The sequence below is a fragment of the Sciurus carolinensis genome, chromosome 1 (assembly GCF_902686445.1).
Source record: "Sciurus carolinensis chromosome 1, mSciCar1.2, whole genome shotgun sequence".
Classification (NCBI taxonomy): Eukaryota; Metazoa; Chordata; class Mammalia; order Rodentia; family Sciuridae; genus Sciurus; species Sciurus carolinensis.
In genome coordinates, this window is record NC_062213.1 from 14075733 (window position 1) to 14093399 (window position 17667).

Below are 17667 nucleotides of genomic sequence, written 5' to 3' on the forward strand. Positions count from 1 at the left end.
GGCAGGCCACCGTCTCCTCACACCAGCATCCTCAAACCACTCCGGAGACAGAACAAAGGGGTCCACAAGGCCCGGGGCCTGCGGTTCAGCATTCCCCCGCCACCGAGGAAGCACTACGGCCCCTCACAGAGCACCTGCTCTCCACCCTGCCAGAAGCAGGGCCTCCCCATCTTGGACGATTCCCCCAGCCACCGGGGAACCCAGGTTTCCAGACGAGGACTTTGGAGCACAAGGACAGCTTCAAACAAGGAGAGAGGGGCCTGACTCTGCAGCCAGACTGCTGCCCCCGAATGGCTACTGCCAAAACTTACTTCCAGGCATTTCCCGTGTATCAAATCCTCAGTTGATCTAAAAACCACAAAAGCTGTGAGCTATAGAGCTTCGTTTTTCAGTTTCTGCGATGAGAAATCCGCAGCCTGGAAGAGGAGCAGCTCCCCACACCCACACAGGTGAAGAGCCAGCCATCTGGCCACAGGCCCAGGAACAGGACAACTCCGCCTCCATCAACAGCCACCACTGCCACCAAACACCTCCATCACAGCCACCACTGCCAAACACCTCCATCAACAGCCACCACTGCCACCAACACCTCCATCACAGCCACCACTGCCAAACACCTCCATCAACAGCCACCACTGCCACCAAACACCTCCATCAACAGCCACCACTGCCACCAAACACCTCCATCAACAGCCACCACTGCCACCAAACACCTCCTCACAAACACAGTAGTCAAAAGTAACACCAATGCGTTATCTTCCCGTTCTGGAGGCCGGCAGCCTGGCGCGGGCCTCACTGGGCAAACAGCGAGGCAATGCGGGACACTGTTGCCCCGGGGACTCTGGGAGTGGATCTGCTTCCTCGCTCTCTCTAGTTCCCAGAGGGGGTGGCTACGTCTGGGCCCCCATCAAATCCAGCACACAGCTCCTCCCCACCCCTGCCTCTGCTGTCACGGCTCCTTTCCTGCCTCCCTCTTCCACTTTTCAGGACCATGTGACCACACGAGGCTCACTCAGATGATCTACAATAACCCCTCTGTCTCAAGGTCCCCAGCCTGGATGGCGTCTGCAAAGTCCTTTTTGCCATGTAACGCGATGTACTCACAGGTTCCAGAGGTCAGGACAGCTGGGGGCCACTGCTCTGCCTCCCGCAGCACCCGTGCCACAGGGCAGGCATCGGCTGTAAGCGTTCTCCAGAGGTGAGGAGCCTCTCATCCTCCACGCGGAATCAAGCTAGCGAGCTCCAGCCCCCCCACCCACACACACGTGCTCAGTCAATAAAGAGCACCAAGGAAACCGCAAGGCAGGTGCTCTTCTTAAAAACACATCCACACACCCACAGCCCACCTGGGTACCCTGAGGTCCTCACCTGTGCAGGTGAAAACCACACCTGCCGCATAGGCTCCCACCAGGACTGTGGGTCTTCTCAGCGTCAGCAGTGGCCACCAAGGAACATGGACATTCTAGGAGACGTGCGGGACTAGGTACTCGGCACACATTATTTTATTCACATCAACTGCAACGGCTTGTGGAGGTCAGTGTGGTCCAGCTGTGGTACAGTCCCGACTCCCAAGCCTCAGGCTTTAAGGGGCAGTCAGGGTTTGCATCCCGGTTGGATCTGACTCCTAAGGGTTTGGTTTCTCCATTCTGAGATAGACCCTCGTTTAGATGGGTCTGCATTTGACAATGGTCAAGTAACTCCTGTCAGACGAGCGCCGCTGTGGATAATAACTAAACTCTGTTCAAAATATTTTTGGCAAAAAAAGAAAAGTGGGGGGAGAGAGAAAGAGACAGAGGAGAGTGAAGAAGAGATGGACAGAGATCAGAGACAGAGAGGGAGGGGAGGGGAAGTTAGGGCAGCAGGGGAGACTAGAGGGCGGGAAAACAAAGACACCTCACTCAAGGCACCAGAGAGACCAAATGCAGCAGGGCGCCCGATACGTGGATCAGTACTGCCATGATGTCCTCTTTTGGGTCATTTTTAGCTTGAGGGCAGGCCCAGGTCAGTACATGCAGGTGGCTAAAACGTAGATAGTTTTGCTGAACTTAAGACAGAGATCAAGATAACACAATGGCTGAAAGTGAGAGGCAAAATCCTAGAAAAGAAAAATCCAGAAAAAGAAAGCCCAAATTCTTTAAAGGCACACAAATGCTCCCAGGTCCACTGGGCAACACCTGAGTCCAAAGAACTAAATAGATTTCCATTGCTGCCTCATGTAAGAGGCACAGTTTGAGACCACTAGGTTTACTGCTCACTGAAATAAAGAAAGCAGTGCTCTTCAGAGGAACAGAGCAGAACTCAGAGCCCTCCAGCATACTATCCACAGGTCCACCAGGATTAAAAAGAGGCCAACACAACAAATGACCAAAGAGGAAACACAGAGAAAAACAGATGTTTGCAGCCATGTCCTCAAGGTGCCCAGTTGCTAGAATTAGCAACTATTATAACTGTGCATAAGAACATAAAGGAAAATATATTCTTAGTGAATGAAATGAAAGGAAATCTCAACAGGAAAAGAAAACTAAATAAAAGAGTCAAAGAGAAATTGTAAAAAGAAAAAAAAAAAAAAAACCTCAAAATCAATTCACTGAATTCATTCAACCACAGATTGGGGGGTGACTAGTGAATCTGAAAAAAGATCAATAGAAATTATTCAATCTAGAAAACAGAGGAAGCATTATGAAAAAATGAAGAGGCTTCAGGGGTCCGTTGCACAATCTCGAAAGGTCTGACAGACATGGAATTTTAGTCCAAAAGAAAAGATGAAAGAGAAGGAGCAGGATTAATAGCTGAAGAAAAAAAATGGCAGAAGCCATTTAAATCAAAGATATTGATCTACAGATGCAAGAATCTCTGTGAATCCCATGCAAGCAACACAGACGAACCCCACGAAGGTGCCATGAACAAACTGCAGGAACCCAGTGACTGAAAAGTCGTGAAAGGAGCTGGAGGAAGGACTGAGAGTTAGACCCGCACCCCAGGCTCTGCAAGTGACCTCCCATCCCCTTTAATCCACCTGCAGCATTAGACCCAGGGGAAAGACGGGTATATGAGGAAGCTCAGGGGTCGACGTATCAACCCCTACAGAAGAGGAGGAAGTGCAGGACAGCACTAGCAAAAAGTCAGACTAGCAAATTCACTAGCTAAGTTACTACGTGGAAATTTATCCCCACCCGCCAGTGCTTGAGACTGAACCCAGGGCCTCACGCACGCTAGGCCAGCACTCTGCCACGGAGCTTCATCCCAGCCCTTCCCCAGCACCTTTTTCTTTTTTCTTTTTTTTTTTCTTTGAGTTTGACACAGGGTCTTGTTATTTTGCTGAGGCTGACCTGGAACTTGGGAGCCTCCTGCCTCAGCCTTTCAAGTATCTGGGATTACGGGCATGCACCACCATGCCTTGCTCTGGGAAAATATCTTTCACCTTAGATTTCTTCTCTGTAACGAGCAATAAACAACATGTGACTAGAGTCCTCCTGTGCGTCTGTGCTATGGTCTGAATGTCTGTGTCCATCCAGAATTCATATGTTGAGACCCTAACCCCGAAGGTGATGGTATTGGGCACAGGGTCTTTCAGAGGTGAATAGGTCATGAGGGTGGGGCCCTTAGGATGGACTAAGCATTCTTATAGGAGGGACCCAAGGGGACCTCCTTGCCCCTTCTACCATATGAAGACAAGCAAGAACACTCCACTTATGAATAAGGAAACAGGCCCTCACCAGACACCAATTCTGCCTCAGCCTTGATCTCAGACGACCCAGTCTCCAGCATCATGAGAAATACATTTCTGTTGTTTAAAGCTTCCAGTCAAAGGCATTTTGTTATAGCAGCCCAAATGGACGAAGACAGGTTGACACAAAATAATCAGCATCAAGCGTTTAGCAAGTTGTGGAGAACATGCCAAGAGCTCAGTTCTGGCTATCACCCATGCATCGAATGGAAGCAGCCACCCCACCCCCAAGTCCGGGGCAGTCCCCCAGGTCCAACAGAGTGGCTCTTCTTCCACTTCTCAGCGCCTACAAGCTCCGCTGAGAACTAGCAGAGACCAGGAGTGCTGCGAAGGTCAGGGCCCAAGTCCAGTCAGCTGGGAGGGGCCCGTTCCCGCAGGAAGGGAGCTGTGATGTATGGTGCCAGCTTCAGCCACAGTAGGGGAGGGAACGGGGGACACTGTTAAATATTTACTGAGGCCCCAGGCAAGTCTGAAGCCAGGTTTATTTTGTTGAGGTCCATTAAAGCTCTGTCACCTGAGGAAGAGTTATTACATGGTCTGTTGGGTATTATGCAGCCGAGTGGTGGTCCCTGGCCAAGGGCAGGGGGCACGGATGCTCATGCGAGCAGACGCCGCACACACTCTCCACCTGCAGGAATGCACCCTCCCGGGCCTGGGACAGCAGGACTTGGGAGACCCTCAGGGGCCGCGCTTTGCTCACAGGGAGCATCTTCCTCCTTTCCTCTGCTCACCTGCTATGCGATTCCTTTCCAGCCACTTATTCTTTCTTACATGGACTGGTTAAAATAGAAGAGCCAGGCAATGCCGAGATCCACTTCCATCTGGAACTGGGAGTCATCCACACTGGCGGACAACGTTCTCAGGAAGGACAAAACCACGCTGGGAGCCCACCACAGGCTTTAGGGAATATATGCGTCCCCAAGACCCAGCGGCCCCCGTCCTCAGGACACACAGAAACATATGTTCACGTGACACCCAAAAGACACGTCTGAGGTGCTCACGGTGTGCCATTCCCAACAGCCAGACAGGAGGAACTCTTCCTGTGGACAGAAGATGATTTTTAAAACACACACAGCACCTGATGAGCAACAGGAACGACCGGCCAGTGCACGGAACAGATGGATATATCTCACAAACGCCATTCTGGATGAGAGAAGGCAGACACCCAGGGGCGTGTGAGGCTGTTATTTATATTAGGTATATACAACCATCTGTGTGTATACTCTCTCTGGTGTTAGGTGTCAGAACGAGGTCACCCTGAGTGACTGGAGACGTGGGAGGGGCTTCTGAAATCCTGGGGACATGTGTTCATCTGAGCACTGGCTGAAAGTTCAGTGGGTGGACATTTATCAAGCTCTGTGTGACACATGGCTTGGCCACCTTTGTGTGCACACAAAGGTAGTTCACATTTTTTTAAGTTCCTCCTATGAAAGAAAGTTTGTGGAAGTAGCGAAGACATTTCCTCCAGCTGGGAAATCAGTAACTTTCAGGATTCCCTGCTCCATGGGCTTCTCACATCCCAATGTCACCAGCTGCCCCTTCCCAGAGGACCAGAGGGGAAGACTCTGGATGGTGACACAGAATTTCCCCACAAGAAAATGTGGCCCCTAGACCCACTCTCCAGTCCGAACCTCTCTCCTCTGCCTTTCAGACCGTCAGGCCCAAATTTGTCATTTCCTTCTTGACCCTGTCTACCAAGTATTTCCCCCTGTCGACCCCTGGTAGTGGACATCGGGAAGAAAAATGAAGAACAGACGGCTTCTCCTCGGTACCCAACACCAACAAGGCACCTTTGTCACCTCCCCCTAAACATGGGAGACAGATGGATGCTTCCGGAACTAAGCCTGCCGGCCTCCAAGCCTGGCAGAGGCCAGTCGATGGTGTGCAAGGTGTGGCCTGCAGAAGGGGGAGGTGGGAGGGGGCCTGCGGTGGGGGCCCCGGCTGTGTGCAGTGTGTGTGTGGCTTCCTGTGGTCCTCTGTGTGCGTGTGCGCAGTGTGTGTGTGGCTTCCTGTGGTCCTCTGTGTGCGCGTGCGCACATGTGTGTGGCCCTCTCCTCTCTTGCACAAGCACCCAACTTCTTGCTTCTCGTTCCAGCAAGGATCCGCAGATGTTGATAGTAACACCTCCAAAATGCGGCTGGGGGGCGAGAAGTGGAGTCTGGAAGGCCCTCACGGCCTCTCTCTCTCTCCCTCTCTCTCTCTCTCCCTCTCTCCCTCTCTCTCTCTCTCTCCCTCTCTCTCTCTCTCTTTCTCTCTCCCTCTCTCTCTCTCTCCCTCTCTCCCTCCCTCCCTCCCTCCCTCTCTCTATCTCTCTCTCTCTCTCTCTCTCTCTCCTCCCTCTCTCCCTCTCTCTCTCTCTCCCTCTCTCTCCTCCTCTCTCTCCTCTCTCCTCCTCTCTTTTTCTCTCTCCCTCTCTCTCTCTATAACTATCTCCCTCCCTCCTACCCTCTCTCTCTATTTACTCTCTCTCTCCCCTCTCCCTCTCTCTATCTCTCTCCCTCTATCTCTCTTTTCTCTCTCCCTCTCTCTCTCTCTCTCCCCTCTCTCCCTCCTCCTCCTCTCACCTCTTCTCATCTATCTCTCTCTCTTCCCTCTCTCTCTCTCTCCCCTCTCTATCTCTTCCCTCCCTTCTCCTCTCTCCCCTCTCTCTCCTCTTCTCGCCCTCTCTTTCCCTCTCTCGGCCCCTCTTCCCTCTCTCTCATCTCTCTCCCTCTCTCCCTCTTCCATCCCCTCTCTCTCTCTCTCTCCTCTCCTCTCACCCTCTCTCTCTCCCTCTCTCCCTCTCTTTCTCTCTCCCTCTCTCTCTCGCTCTCTCTCTCTCTCATCTCTCTCCTCTCTCTCTCTCGCCTCTCTCTCGGGTTTGGTGGGGTGAGAACTCTTCGTAACTGACAGCACGGAGGTGCTCCTCCACTCCCGTCCAAGGAGGATGGAGGCAACACTCTGCCCAGTCACAGTCACTCTACTGGTTGGGACCCCAAAAGCAGGCACTCACCTACCTGGGGAGATAAGTCACTGACATGTCCCCAGAGAAAGCAGCAGCTGTCCCTGCGGCCAGCCCCGCCCCTGCCGTCCCCCAGCCTCCGTCCATTTCCCTCCTGACATGCGCTGGGATGCTGGGACCACCAGCTCTGGCGTCCCCTCACACACACCCGACCCATTCAGGGCGTGGGGATGAAGCCGGGCCTGGGAACCAATAAACCAAGGTGCGAATCCCCAGGCTGGGTCAAGCCCTGCAGCCTCCGGCACATTCTTTAATCTTCCTGAACATATTCAATAAAAGCAAAGTATAAAAATGCATGTCCTCCAGGGTTATCTGTGAATGAGAGCATGGGTGGACAAAAGGCCCCCCTTCCAGGGCTGGCTCACAACTGGCAGTGCCCATGCCACCCTAGCCAGTAGGCGTGGGACCTATGAGCCAAGCCCAGGGTCAGTCCCTCATGTGACTAAAGGAGCGAGTTCCCCTGCACTGTGCCCCCACGGAGGGCTCACACCATGAGGAGGCCAGGCGGCCAGCGACCAGCTTCTGCTGCCAGCACCTTCCCCCGCGTTATGGAAGGAATCCGTTTACAGCTGCGAGGTACACAGCTCACTGGCGTTCAGTCTGCCAGTTCCCAGGGGCCTGGGCAGCTCCTTCCTGCACAGTGCTCAGGCTCCAAGTGCCCAGCAGGTGACCCAGGGTGGTGAGCCATCAGTCACCGCTGCAGGCTGAGCAGGCGTGAGCCACCACAGTGACAGGGCCTGGGAAGAAAGTTGACGAGAAAACCGGGGTCCTGACTATTGTGGGGTTCCCAGGCTTCTCTGCAAAACCCAGAGAGCAAACATGAAGACAGTGCGTGTCTGTGAACCGGCACACTCCGCGATGCCCAGGTTGCAAGGCAGGCCGGAGGGAGCTGAGCGAGGGGAGAGGACCCAGCATGTCAGCGCGCAAAGCCAGGTGGGGGTCAAGCTCAACTTCCTCGCTGAAGCACGGAGGCAAGGCCCAGAGAAGTCAAGTGACTTGCCCACAGTCACCAGGTGAGACCGGCAGACATGCAGGAAGAAGCAAACGGGACAGGTGGGTTGCACACAACGCCTAAGGGAGGAGTGGCTCCTTAACCTGGCAGTGCCAGAGGTGGCGACACCTGCGGCCCAGCAGAGGGGGCAGTGACCCCTCTCCAGGGTGCTCATCCCAAGACCACTGGCTGTGTTAATTCCTGGAACCACCCACAATGCCATCGAGAAGGCTGAGGCACAGCCAGCGGTGGGACCAAGACCTCGGGTGGTAAGAGACCGCTGGGACACTCTGCCTCCAGGAACTGTTGACTTCACCACTCACCAGCCTTGCCTTAGACAGATTATGTGGTGGGAAAGACTGGGGGCAAAAGATAGGCTAAGAACCTTCTGGAAGAAAGAGATGAGGGAGGAGAAACTCAGCCGCTAGAAAAGCAGGAACAGAGGCTACAAAGGTATTGGCAGCATCGATGCCAGAACTGACCAGAAAGGCCCAACAGGCCTCCACCAGGCACCGAGTGTCGCTCTTTTTCCCTGTTGTTCCCTTCATTCAGACTGGCTCCTCTTCAGAGTGCACAGTGTGTCCATCTGGGGCCTGGACCACGACGAATTCCCACCAGGCTTGGGGAGTGGAGAGGTGGGGCTCCCCTTGACCACCTCTCCCCTCCTCAGCCCCAACAGCTAAGAAGTACCTCCTCTCAGACGCCTGCGGGCAGCATCCGGGGGGGACGGGGGCTCTCCTCTCAAGTTCCCCTACAGATCCAGCAGGACCAAGGCCCCTGAAAGGACCCGGAAACAACAGTCCTGAAAGCAGATTGATTCCCAGGGGGACTTCCCGATGGCCTTCTTTCTAATGAACTGGACCGGACCAGACAGGAACAGCAAAAGGAATTTTAAAAGACAGGCAGGAAGGAAAAAGCGAAGGGAAGGGATGGAAGGAGAAAGGGTGAAAGGAGGGACATCACCTCAAACAAGGAGCAGCACTTCAGGGGCCGGCACACCAGAGACGGTCAGACCCAACGCTGACCAGGCTGGAAAGCCTTGAGCTTTGGTTCTTTGACTCCCCAGCCATGTCTGCAGAATGGGTCCTGCCTTGCAGAGTTGGGGGAAAGACAGAGATAGCCTCCATAAAGCCCTTGCACACAGTTGTCCTCCGTAAAGGAAGGGTTCCATCCAATCAGTGTTGTTTTCACTTTCCATTAACATTAAGTTTGAAAGTGGCTAAGATACTGAAATGGCTGGGAACACTTTTCTTCCACAAATCAAACCTTCACAGCTTTTTCTAAGTTTTGTTTGCCTTCACCCACAACATCCCTCAGGGAAAGGTCAGCAAAGACTCACATGTCAATCAACTCCCTATGCACAAAGAGGCAAGGTGCCAAGGCACTGAACATCAGACAATGGCTCAGGGGGACAGATCCTCACAGCAAGATCCACCCTGGAAGATCCAAATCACAGTCCAAGGTACTTCCAGAAAGCAACCTCAGTGGAGACCCTAGAGCTCACACTGGTCCCCTACCTACAAAGAACGTAAAATCTTATTAAAGAAATGGGCCCCAAATAGGGCCCTGTGGCACATGCCTGTAATCCCAGCTACTCAGAAGGCTGAGGTAGGAGGATCACGAATTGGAAGGCTGCCTCAGTCACTTAGCAAGACCCTGTCTCAAATAAAGTTAGAAAGGAAGGAAGGAAGGGAGGGAGAAAAGAGAAGGGAAGAGAAGAGAAGAGAAGAGAAGAGAAGAGAAGAGAAAAGAAAAGAGAAAAGAGAAAAGAAGAAAAACAGGCTATGAGAAATAGCCAGGTTGACTTCGAGGAAGCTCTGCACAGTTTGGAGCTGTTTTCCTGGGCAGGCCACATGGTCAAAGAGACAGATAGGTGGGAAAGAGGTGAAAGAGTTTCCAGGTAAGGGTGAGGGGACAAAATAAAGGGGACGGAGGGAAATGGCATTTCTGAAACAGAAGAGGTCCCTTAAACTCCCCCCTTCCATCCCAGGAAGGCTCTCAATTTCACAGACAGGTCTCATATCCCCAAATTACAGAACTGGCAACATGAGGAGTAGGAGCCCCTTGCCCTTGGACCTGATCTGGGACCTTGGAGGAGGCCCCTCCTCCCGCCTCCTCCCGCAAGCCCGCCTCTCTGGAACGGAGGGCTCTTTCTGAGTACCCTGCTCAGGGGCGGGAGCCCCTTGCTGAATCCCAGCTCCACACATTCCGGTCCCCACCTTTGTTCCCACCCTTCTTTGAAGCCTGGATTAGCCGGCTTCCGGAGAGGTCACCATGCTGACTTTGGAAGGCACTTCTGACTGTCACGGAAACAGGCCCTTACCTGAAGTCACAGGCACATTTCACTAAGTAAACTTTCGCAGCGATGGCCTGGGGCGGGACGAGGGCTGGCACAAACCTCCAACTGACAGGCAGCTGCTCTGCTGGCACCCGGCACTTCAGGAGCGGGGGGCTCTTTAAAGCCTCCAGTCAGCGATCTGGAGAGGCCAGGACTCGTTCTCCTCCTTCTGTCCTCAGTGTCTCATGTCAACTCTTGGTGAGACCCGGAAGAGTGTGCCAGCGATACTAACCTGATCTGGGGGAGGGAGAAGAGGGGAAAAAATCCTTTTTTTTTTTTAAATAAGCAGGAGAGCTGGGCACAGTGGTGCACACCTGTAATCCCAGGGGCTCAGGAGGCTGAGGCAGGAGGATCACAAGTTCAAGTCCAACCTCAGTAATTTAGTGAGATCTAAGCAACTTAGCAAGACCCTGTCTCAAACTAAAAAATTAAAAGGGACTGGGGGTAAAGCACCCCTGGGTTCCCCCAGTACCAAAACAATAAAACAGGCAGGAGAAATTCAAATTAAATGTATTAAACTCACTGTCAGAAAAGCACTCCAGAAAAAAAGCCCAACGTGGGGAACTTGAGCTCCCCAGAGCTCCGTGGGAACTAGTGGCACCATGGCATTCATGGCAAGCCAAGTGTGACAGCAAGCGTGCATGCGTGCTCACACACCCCACCTGGGTGTGTGCAAGTCACCCCACGCTTCCCAGGGACCTCTGGGTTGAAGGGTCAACACTCTTCCTAAACGGCTTCTCCCAGTCTTATCCTGGGGCCAGCGGGACTCACACTTGGGTGTTCCCAAGAATCCCTGTGGCCTTGCTGCAGGGCTGACCTCAGAGGGCCACCGCAGCCGTCCACCTGCCCCGTCCCGTGAGCCGGAGCAACACAGCTCACAGGCAAAGCCTTGGCAGCGTTAACCGCTCAGGAAGGAGATCTCTCTTTACGCAGAAGAGAGGGTGAGCCAGGTGTTGCTGAGAGGGCACCAGGGGCCACAGCTGCCCCAGCTGAGCACACTTCCACGCAGGACTCAGGCCCGCCTCCTGACCCTCAGGTCTCCTTTGGTCCCCACCCACCTTTGGAAGCCATTACTACCCCTGTGAGATGGCAGCTGAGAATTGCCAGGCACATTGAGCAAGGTCACCAGCTAGGAAGTAGCAGGGAAACCCACTTATCTCCAAGGATAAGAATATATCATAAATTGTGGAAATGCAGAGTGGCCTAAGGAGAGGAAGGAATTGGAAAAAAGAAAAGGGAAAGAAACGACAGAGAGTACTACTCGCCAGTTTGGCCAAGCGTCAGTCCACAGTCCTTGACTATGCCCATTGTACAGGTGTGGACGTGGAAGCCAGCTTGGGACGGTGGCTAATGGATACGGCACTGCTCTTGTAATCAGAAGACAAAAGTGTGGGGCAGAGGGTGGAAGGGAGGGGTGGAATTCACATGCCTGCCCTCTGCCCAGGGAGCAGGCAGCCTGAGCCATCCGAGCTGGTGACGGAGGGATGACGTGCCACCTCCACAGTCCCTGGGTAGGACGGTGGGAGAGGGAAATCAAACCCAGAGTGCTGAGTTCTCCTCCAGCCTCCGCAGAAAGCTGAGCACTATGACAAGACGATACTCATGACCTCCTTCCTCCACTAGGAACACCCAGGCACCAGAGCACACGGGGGGGGGGGGGGGGGGCACGCCCCTCCTCCTCCAGCAACCACACAGCCTTAGGTTCCACATCCAGATGTGCAGCTGCGAGGCCCCTAGTGCTCGATAAATGGTCACAACTATGTTCATCCAGCTGCAAACGCACTGCGTGGTAGCCTGTGCACAAGGCCAGGGCAATGGAGACCATGTCTAGTGAAAAGATGGCAAAAGACCCCATAGGAAAGGTGGGCTGTGCTCCATCAGTGATCCAGGGAGGGAGTGGAGCAGACACATGCAGAGGATTCTACAGGTCCCTCGTGGAGCCCGGCTCTGGCCTCTCGAGAGCAGGTCTGCATCTGCCTCCATTACTGTGCACACCAGGAAGGCTGTTCGCCATTGCTACACTTCACCTTCTGCCAGAGAAATCTGCAACTACCCTGACTTATCCACAGTCTCACTTTCAAGGGTTTTAGTTACCCATGGTCAACCACAATCTAAAAATATTGAATAGAAAATTCCAGAAAGAAAAAATTGATAGCTACTCAGTGGTAGAGTGTTTGCCTAGCATGTGGGAGCCCCTGGGTTCAATACCTAGTACTGCAGGAAAATAAAAACTGAAAAATTCCATAAACTTCAAACAATTTTTTACCAGTACATTGTTAGGATTGTTCTATTTCATTATTAGTTATTGCTGTGACTCTTGTACTGCAGTTAATTTATGAACTATCAGAGGTGTGCATGTATAGTCGGTACTAGCCACGGTTTCAGGCATCTGCTGAGGGGCTTGGATGGCATCCCCTGCAGATAAGGGCTCCCGGGAGGACAATCCGCCTAACTGTGCAGTGGGCCCCTCCTGCATGGGCCCCTCCTGCACAGAAAACGTTCAACAGACATTAGATCTTCTTACCACCCCACCCCCCAAGCCACTCCAGGGAACGTGAAGTGAATGCTGACCACTGGGATTTCTCCCGCCAGAAGGAGGAAGTTACTCCCTGCCCTCACGGAGGCTTCTTTCCACTCACATTCCAAATTAGTGAAGGACGAGGACTGCACCTTTAACTACTCCAAGATGCCAGCCCCGTGTGTGCTGAACAGGTGAGCCAGCTGAGGTAGGTCCGGCCTGCGCCACGGGAACCCTTGCTGGCGTTCAGTCTGCGCCTGCCCAGACTGCCTCCGAAAGCCTCTGGAGGATGAGCAGCCGGAGGCAGGACCAGGTCCTGGCACACCTCAGGCACCCCAGACCTGAAGCCTAACCCAGGCAGGGCTGCAGAGCAGGTGAGGAGTAGGGAGTAGGGAGCAGGCCGCCTTCCCAGCCCTCTGCTCTCCCACGTCCAGATTCCTAGAAGTTGGAAAGCAAAGGGCAAGAGTGGGGACAAAGAACATGTATTGAGACCACAAAGGACATAATTTCATCAAATAACTCTGGTAAGCCTGTGACATCCTGGATGGTGGCAGGATCCCCCACCCAACCTTGTCCCGGAGACGTGAGAAAACAGCTGTGGTCAGGGTAGGATTCCAAGTCAGTCTTCTGACCCTTCTCTCAAAATTCCCTGCCAACAGATAGAGATGGTGATGGTGTATGGAAAGGTCACCTTTAACTTTCTGTATTTGTGGGGTCAAAGTTATTTTTACATATATGTATGTAAATATTACACACACACATATACATACACGTGTGTATATGTGTGTATGTGTATTTTTAGTTGTAGATGGACAGAATGCCTTTATTTTATTTATTTTTATGTGGTGCTAAGGATCAAACCCAGTGCCTCACATGTGCTACACAAGAGCTCCACCACCAAGCCACAACCCCAGCCTCAAGTTATTATTATTATTATTTTGGTTGTGCTGGGGTTTGAACCCTGGGCCTGTGTACGCGAGGCAAGAACTCTACCAACTGAGCTATATCCCCAGCCCCACCTCAAGTTTTATTTATTTATTTATTTATTGATTGATTGATTCATTGTACACAAAGTTATTTTTAATGAGCATATTTTTTAATACCATCAGAAAAGAAACTTCACACACTTTGGATTCTGTTTTTCAATCAGCATCTGGTACTAGAATTTGCAAATGTTCTCTCGGCTGGCAGATGTTCTCAGTTCCTGTTGTAAGTCAAAAAGCACCAGAGAGGTGTAGTCTCATCGTCCCCCTTCACGGCAGATGTCCTGAACCACACTGAGGGGAAGCCACCCTGTACCTACTCCTGACAGGTTCTTCCTGAGGACAAAAGAGCACGGGTCCCCTGGGCACCAGGAGTGAGCTCCCAGCACCCAGATGTGCAAAGAGCCTCAGCCAGCAGCTCCCAGGTGCCTGGCCTCACCTGAATACACTTGGCCTTGCCCCCACCAACCTGAACCCAGGAACCAGGAAGGGTGGGGACAAGAGAGTAGGGAGGAAGAAAGCGTGGTTCCCCTGTGCCCTCGCCCCCTCCCCCACGTCCTTTAAGAGTGGCCAGGGAACCAAAAGAATCTCTCTTGAGACCAGATCTCCTAATCTGTGAAACAGGATTGCCGTTCAGCTGATGTTCATCTCCTAGACAATTCTCCCTCCGCGAGGGCCCAGGCCAGCACAGAAGGCCCGGAACAGCAGTGGCAAGACATCGGAAGTGTATGTATTGTCTATCTCATCATCAAGGTTTCCATATTGCTATGGTTTAAATGTGTCCCCAAAAGTTCATGTACTGAAAACTCACCAAATACACATGCTAAAGCTACTTGGAGGTGCGACCTCGGGAAATCATCAGAATGAGATGTGGTCATGAAGATATAACTGTCACCAAGACCCAACTTGGTATTTTGCATTTTACAGGCAAGGCCCTCTGTCAAGCCACCAGCCCAAGATCGCCTGTGAGTTGGAGAAGGAGCTTCCCTCACTGGGGGGCTGTTTGTCTAGACACACCAGCACCGCTGCAGGGAACGGGACAGAAATGCCCAGTTCCAAGGCCCACTTCAACTTTTCCTCACTCAGAAATATTTACTGAGTGCCCACGCATAAAGGGCAGGCCCTGCTCCCTCACGCTACCCACTCCCACCTCCACCCCTGCAAAAGGAGTCTCCTCCTGCATTGATGGCTCAGTTCCTGGGGCCAGAAATCACTACAAAGTGGGTGTCCTACAACAGCAGCAGGTATTCCCTCACAGCTCTGGAGGCCAGAAGTCCAAAACCCAGTGTCTGGGCTCTGTGCTCTCTTCCAAGCCTCTAAAGAAAACTCTTCCCGGCCTCCACCCGGCCTCCAGTGGTTCCCACAGTCCGTGAGTTCCTTGGTTTGCCACTGCATCATGCCCAGCTCTGGCCCGATAGTCTCTTGGCCTTTTCCCCATGTCCCTGTCTGACACCAGTCATTGGGCTGAGGACCCCCCTCCCCCAGCAGGACTTCATCTTAAGTAAGTACATCTGCAAGAGCCCTGGGTCCAGGCAATGCCATGTTTCAAGGTTCCAGCAGGCGTGAACTGGGGGGGATTCAACCCAGCAAGACTGTCTATTACACCCTTCTAGCATCAAGTAAAGCCTGTGAAGGACAGACTTTCTCAGAGGGCAGGCCATGAAATCACAGGTAATGGCCAAAACTCCAGGTTCTTCAGCCCTCAGGAAAGCAAGCAGGAAAGAGCCCAAAGGAAAACGGCTGGTATTTTCTGACATCTTCTTTATCCCTCTGACTTTATATCAGCCAAATATTACAGAGCTTAATATTGAATAATGAGACATAAGTAATTAGTACCTGAGCTGAGGATGCAGCTCGAGGGTAGAGTATTTGCTAATACGCACAAGGCCTGGTTTTACTCCCCAGTACCATAAATAATAATAATAATCATACCTAACAGCATTATTATCATTTTGTTAATTAATAATAAGGAATAAGAATGCTGGTGTCACGATTTCCTTCTGACTGCTTGATTCATTCTAATACGAAGCTGGGTGCAAGGATGCATCCCTGCAAACCCAGCACTCTGAGAGGCTGAAGCAGGAAGATTGGAAGTTCAAGGTTGAAGGGTTACGGAAAATAATATTCCTGCAGCACAGCCCCCAAAGAAAAACGGAGAGAGGTGAGGCTCAGGAGGAGGCAGGGGAAACTAGCCAAGGAACAATGAGTTTTGGGGGAAAGGGGAGGATTTCTCCCCTTTCAGAGATCACTCTCTGCAAGTTAGTGAGACCCCGTCTCAAAAAATATATATAATAATAATAATAATAATAATAATAGAGATGATCTGGGGATGTTGCTCACTAGTAAAATGTCCCTGGGTTCAACCCCAGTAGCAAAAAAGAAAAAAAGAAAAAAAAAAAAAGAATAAGAAATTCACAGTCCTGTGGACTTAATCATTGAACAGCCCCAGTCCCCTGGTCAATGCCATCTCTGCCAGTCCTGAGCTGAGCATGACTGACCTCAGTCCAGCAGAGGCAACCTCTGAATACCAAAGTGTGCATTAAGAACACAACAGGCCTATGGGCGTGCTTTGGGGAATTTAAAGTCATTCTTAAAGTTTCTTAAACATTCAAAAGTAAAGAAATGACACAAAAGATAAACATGCTCAGAGGAGGAACAGGATACAAAAATCAGATATTCAGGACCATTAAAAAATGCATTACTCATGCAGATGAGAGAGCACTGATAAACTGTAACAGTTATACAATGATATGCTGTCCATATAGCTATGTAACTATATGTCAGATTCTGTAAATACACAGAGCTTTAGTTTCTGGGGGCTGGAACAAACTTTCTGTCTTCTCTTCTGGGAGTACAGACTGCCAGAGATCATAAAGCTGTACAGCACCGGCCTGACGAGGAGCTGCTGTGTGACTTCTGTCTCAGTACCAGCAGGTACAACTGGGCTGCTTGGAATTAAATTCGATGAATTAATATTTGCAAAGGGTTTAGAACAGTTGCCTTGTTGATATTAGTATGTTACGATTTTTTAAAATTTATTTTTATTGTAAATGATTTTTTGATAAACAAAATATACTACTTTAGAATGAGAAAAAAATCCTAAGAGCCAAGGAAAAAAATTGGGGACAGAAGGGATCAGAGAGGCAGAAAAATAGTGCCTCCAGGGATTCGGCAAGAAGCACACAGGGTGATTTAGGGGTTGAGAGGTCAGTGACATCTCAGAGGACCTTAGCCTCTTCCTCCCCAACTTACCATGTCCCTGCACCACCCCCCCACACACACATCTGCATAAAAAATGAGCCTGCACAGCCTCAAGGATTATCCCTGAAGTTCATTTTTCATGTGGGGCCAAGGCTAACCCAGAAGGCATTACCATCCCAATAGCCCAGCTTTTGTGGGAAAGGACAGGAGGGAGGATGGAAATGCAGGCAGGAAGTGCTGGATCAGCAGAGCATCCTCAGGAGGCGGGGCAGCTTAGAGCATCCTCTCTCATTGTCATTCCAGCCAGGTGTCTGCATGCTGGCCAACCCCAGGCACTGCAGAGGAATGTGCACATCACATCACACAGCCCCCTACAAAATTCCTGGCACTTCACTCCTCTTCCTGGGAGAGGAGGGAATGGGGGTGGGGGTTCCAGGTAGAGGAGCGGGTGGGTCCAGTTTGCACAAAAAAGGTCCGTAGAAGTAGGCTGGCTATCCGAGGGCTCCAAACCAGGGCCCTCTCCCACCGCTTCCTAGGCCAGGCGCCCCTCCCCTTTCTCCTTCTGGACAACTTGACCTTGACCAAGGCCAAACACAAGCCAGGGCAGCAACCAGGTCGGTCCTGGCACCGTAGGTGAGCAAGACTGAGGAAGGCTGCAGGCAGCTGTGAGCAGGACCCAGAAGGGCTTGTGAGGCACGAGCCTCACTCACCACCAGGAGAGCAGCCCCCATGCACCGGGCCAGGGGACACGGGGGCCAGGTGGCTGACTTGGGTGGAAAGAGGCGTTTAATGTCACCCTGCTGTGACTCCAGACCCCACACACACACACACTGCATTGGCACAACCACCCGCCAGCACTAGGTACCTTGTATTTTTAAATGATCCAGAGCCCGGCGATGGCACAGACA

At 51.9% G+C, this 17667-nt stretch overlaps 1 long non-coding RNA gene across 4 annotated transcripts in view; it reads right to left on the reverse strand.

The window, feature by feature from the left end:
- Positions 1 to 17667, reverse strand: part of LOC124973028 (uncharacterized) — a 148435-nt gene that overhangs the window by 78919 nt on the left and 51849 nt on the right. Inside the window, exon 2 of one of the 4 annotated variants that reach the window (XR_007106618.1) lies at positions 10043 to 10294. The exons of 2 other annotated variants lie outside the window; for them this stretch is intronic. This is a non-coding gene — a long non-coding RNA (uncharacterized LOC124973028). Of the gene's footprint in view, positions 1 to 1368; positions 1733 to 10042; positions 10295 to 17667 lie in introns of those variants that run through there. One more of the 4 variants, XR_007106624.1, reaches the window with a different exon arrangement.